The sequence below is a fragment of the Callithrix jacchus genome, chromosome 7 (genome assembly GCF_049354715.1).
Source record: "Callithrix jacchus isolate 240 chromosome 7, calJac240_pri, whole genome shotgun sequence".
Classification (NCBI taxonomy): Eukaryota; Metazoa; Chordata; class Mammalia; order Primates; family Cebidae; genus Callithrix; species Callithrix jacchus.
The window spans coordinates 59,082,636-59,087,434 of NC_133508.1; the positions used below are offsets into that span (position 1 = coordinate 59,082,636).

Genomic DNA, 4,799 nt, shown 5'->3' on the forward strand with positions numbered 1-4,799 from the left:
AGCCTTCCTCACTCCTGGTCTCTATGGCTTAGCCTACTGCTCCCAGGCTACAAGCCCGTATTGCATGTTATTGTACAGAATACTGCAGGCAATCCTAACACAATGGCAAGTATCTGTGTATCTAAATATGGAAAAGGTAACGAGTGGTACTGTGGGGCATCACTAGGTGATAGGAATTTTTCAGCACCATTATAATCTTTTTTGTTTGTTTGTTATTTAGTTTTATTTCATAATCATAAACTTAACTCTGCAATCCAGCTGGGCATGGAAGGGAACAAGGAAAACAGAATCCAAAGGGGACTGAGCGAAAGCACAGAGATTCTAGGATACTGTGGACGAATGGCATGGAGGGGTGCTCTCCTGAGCTACAGAAGGAGTGGTCGAGTGGTGAAGATAAACGCAAGTCAAGCTTACTCGAGTTGTCCACAGTCAGCAAGGGTGACCTTCCTGCTGGTCTTGCCATTCCTGGACCCAAAGCGCCCCATGGCCTCCACTGCATTCATGCCTCTTTCACCTTGCCAGAGGCCACATGCTTGCCATCCAACCACTCAGTCCTGGCAGTGCAGATGAAAAACTGGGAACCCTTTGTGTTGGGTCCAGCATTTCCCGTGGACAAGATGCCAGGACCTGTATGCTTTAGGATGGAGTTCTCATCATCAAATTTCTCCCCATGGATGGACTCACCACCAGTGCCATTATGGCATGTGAAGTCACCACCCTGACACATACACCCTGGAATAATTCTATGAAAGCAGGAACCCTGATAACCAAATCCTGTCTCTCCAGTGCTCAGAGCATGAACGTTTTTGGCTGTCTTTGGAAACTTGTCTGCAAACAGCTCGAAGGAGAAGGGGGCGGAGGCCTCGCCATCCATGACCATATCGGAGAACATGGTGGGCCTGACCATGGCCGATAGTATGGGGCTCCCGGTGGTGGTGTCGGCTGCACCATTATAATCTTATGGGACCACTGTCTTATACGCAACCCAGTGCTGACCAAAACATCATCATGTAGCGTGTGACTATGGTTATCTACATAACTGTTTACTGAGGTCTGCTTTCCCCACTCATTTACATCGTCTTGTTCATTGCTTTATCTCCAGAGCCTAGAACAGTGCCCAGAAGGCAGAAGGCCTTCAATAGACATGATTCATTCAATGTACAGCTGGATGAATGAACTGAGACCTATCCCCTGAAACAACAACCCTGGGTCCCCGTGGCTCAGGTTAGGGTGGGGGCAGGGAGGTTATGAAAGGCCCACTGGCTCCAGCGGCTGAGGCCTGGTTTTGGACCCCAACTCTGGCCCCAGGGTGCTAGGTGACCTTGGGCAAGTCACAGACTTCTCTGTGGGTGTCAGCGAAAGCTAATAAAACCAGACCCTGGATTTTCAACTTGTGTCTTCCAAAACTCTGTGTATGACTTGCTTTAATTAAGATAAGAGCACAGGGAAATGTTTGGACTCGCCGTTCACTCTTTGATGTTCAGCCTTTTGCATTGCTGTTTTGATGTCCAGGGTCTTAGAGCACTGGACTTGGGTTCTTGGCCCTGGCTGGCGGGCTGCCTGCCTTCTGCTGTTTGCCTTGTTAAAAGCACTTATGATCTAATAAAGTGAGATTGATGTGGCCTCCCCGGGGATGAAACACTTTCCATTCCCCCTATTCACTGTGCTTCCCAGCTGCACTCATGGCTGGCATGTACTGTGTAGCAGCTGAACACTAGGCCCTGGGCTGAGGTTCATTTCATCCTACGAGGTGGGTACTGTTATTGTCCCCATTCTACACATTGTGGAAACTGAGGCACTGAGAGGCTAAAGGACTTATCTAAGATCATGGTAAGTAAGCAGGTAAGTAAAGGTATCAGGATTCGGGTCCAGAGTGCTGCATGGTCTCTTGGGGGCTGCTGGTGGCCCTGGCTTGGATGGGAAGCACACAGGGAACTCGAGTGAGAGCTCATAGGATGGGAAGCAAGTGAACCTCCATCTCTCTTTTCTTTTTTTTTTCAGACAGAGTCTTGCTCCATTGCCAGGCTGGAGAGCAATGGCACGATCTTGGCTCACAGCAACCTCCGCCTCCTGGGTTCAAGTGATTCTCCTGCCTTAGCCTCCTGAGTAGCTGGGATTACAGCCATCTGCCACGATATTCAGCTAATTTTTTGTAGTTTTAGTAGAGATGGGATCTTGCCATGTTGGCCAGACTGGTCTCGAGCTACTGACCTCAAACGATCCACCCGCCTCAGTGCTGATATAAAAGTGCTGGTATTATAGGAGTGAGCCACAGCACCTGGCTGAACCTCTGTTTCTGAGTTTGTTCAGTGACAATGTCAGGCCTTGGAGAAAGAAAACAGGCCTATGAGGTGTTGCCGCTATGAATCTCTATTCTACAGCTGGGAAAACTGAGGCTCAGAGAGGTTGCCCAAAGGGGATTAGAAAGAATAATGGCTGGGAGGAGGAAAGTGCCGGGCTCACTGTCCAAGGTTGTTGGGTCAGAATGTTATGGAGGTGCCAGTCTGCTGTGTGGGATGTTGACTGAACGGACCTTGGCATCTTACTGCCCAAGAAATAGCGGGCATGGGAAATGACTGGGCCTCCCTGGGGGCAGCCCGTTCTCTGCAGAATGGTCCTCAGGAAGATGAAATCATGTAGGAAAACACCCCACATCCCTGGTTCCCACAGTCACGGAAGGGGGTAGAACAGGGGTCTGCAAAGGAAGTTGGCACCCTTTCCTGGTGCTCAGCTATAGCTGTAGGTGCCCCCAGGAGCACAAATAGCCCAGCAATGTCCTTTGCTGTTAGTCTGTTGCAACATCAGAAATTCCACCACTAACAGCTTCCAGAGAAAGCTCAACCTTGTTGACAGGAAAGGAAAGTCACACGTGTGGTCACTTGCACAGCAGCCTGGGAGATTCGGTTTCCTTATCTTGAAAATGGAACAAAACACCAACCCCCTCAGGTTGTGAAAACTCCCAACACAGTTCCAGAGGGCAAAGGAGGTGTGCTCTTCCTGAAAGCAGACCTGGAATCTCTGGGCCTGCTGCAGAGTGTAGAGGATGGCCACTCACTGGAATTTCGTTGTGCTCTGGCCTTACCAGCCTGTAAGTACCCACATCACACTTAGGTTAATATCCAGACGAAGAAGCTTCTTAGACGTCATCCGCTCTAGACACCCCTCCCCAGCCCCAGCTGGAAGGCCAGTTACTCCCAGCATCCTCCACGGTGGTACCCAACCCATGGCCAGGAGTTTTCTTCAAGTCTTGGTGAGATACCTTGTGACTGCATCGGCCACAGGCGCTCCCGCAAAAATGCTGCACCACATGTGGCCACCCTCCACCCTGGTCACCCTGAGCTTCCAGCTGCCACGTTTGCATGTTGTCATGGAGGTGGTCAAGGAATGGGCTTAGGGCAATTCCAACTTGCTGACTGTCACCTGGGCCTCAAAGCAACCCTTCCAGGGCCCGGGGTCTTGCATAGTCTCCATGATAACGGCTCAGGCGCATCTTTTCCTGTCCCTTTCTCATCACAACTCAAAACCGAGGTGGGTGGAGGACATACCTTCTCCCCCATCACCCTCATCTTCCGTTCTCAACCTCAAGTGAGATCCACCAGAGAGGAGTCAGCAGGGCCACCACCGGCCAGACTCCGAATCCCAGCATGGGGTTCAACCAGCCCAGCCTGCTACAGAGAGAATGAGAGTCCCACTGCAGCCCCTCTAGCTGGAGTGTGGGTGCTGGCTGGAAAAGCCTTTCCCTGGCTGAGCCCCTGCTTCCCCATCTGTGAGTTAGATACTTCCCAAGCCCCCTCCAGCTCAGACATTCTGAGCCCATGTGTCTTCTCTGCACCGAAGGCAGCCAGCAGCAACCAGCCCCTCTTCCCTCCGGGCCACGCTGGAGCAGCTGAGCCCCTTATCACACTCAGCCATCTTCACTGTTTGCATGGTGCTCACTTCCCCTGGCTAAGAAAACATGTTCACAAAATCAGATTTCTCTGGAAAGCCAGCAGGTTAAAAGGAAAGGAAACTTTGAATGCTGTGGAGTGGGGATCTGAAGGCAGAAACGGACCTCTGAGACTGCCCCCACACTTCTGGGTCCCCTTCATTAGAGGAGGCAGAGCCTGATCCCCAGTTCCTGCTCCTGAGTAGTCCTCTCTGCTTCCCTTGGGTCTATTCTAACATCCACAGGCAGCTGAGGCCTGGAGAGGTTTAGAGCCATCTCAGAGTCACACAGAACATTATCATTTGTTATCATCCAGAACTTTCTGTGGCTCCCCACTGCTGCCAGGTCAAACCACATGCATCCTGGTGCTCAAGGTCCTCCCCCTCTTCCCTTATGTGGCCCTTTAGCTCTAGCCACCCCAACTCCTCCCCAGCCCAAACAGCGTGTCTTTGCCACGAGTGTCTCTCCCCAAACCCACTTCTGTCTGTTTGGCTCTCTCCTACTCTTCAAGACCCCATTCAGATCCTGCCCCCTCCAGGAAGCCTTCTCTGACTAGCCCTGCCCACATGATCCTCTCTGAGGGGTTCTGGCCACACTGGGAGGAGCCTAGTCACTTCTTATCTATACCCACCCTCTCCCTGCGGCTGTCTTCTGGGTCAGAGCCTGGTTCCCACTTCTTGGAGCTGGCCTGGCCTGCTCAGGGCTGCCATGAGCCACCAAGGAGAGAAGGAAAGGATTTCCTTGGGACGAAGTGATACCAACAGCAGCAGAAGGCTGCCTGAGGCCTTTCTTGGGGCCTTTCTTAAAAGTGACTTTTCCTGATCTTAAACATGGATATAGCCTGAGTGTGGTCACACAGCAGCTCTGCCAGCGT

At 51.6% G+C, this 4,799-nt stretch overlaps 1 pseudogene; it reads right to left on the bottom strand.

Annotated features, from left to right (window-relative positions):
- Nucleotides 1-499: 499 nt before the first annotated feature.
- On the bottom strand, nt 500-907 carry LOC144577102 (peptidyl-prolyl cis-trans isomerase A pseudogene; annotated as a pseudogene).
- Between the last annotated feature and the right edge of the window lie 3,892 nt (nt 908-4,799).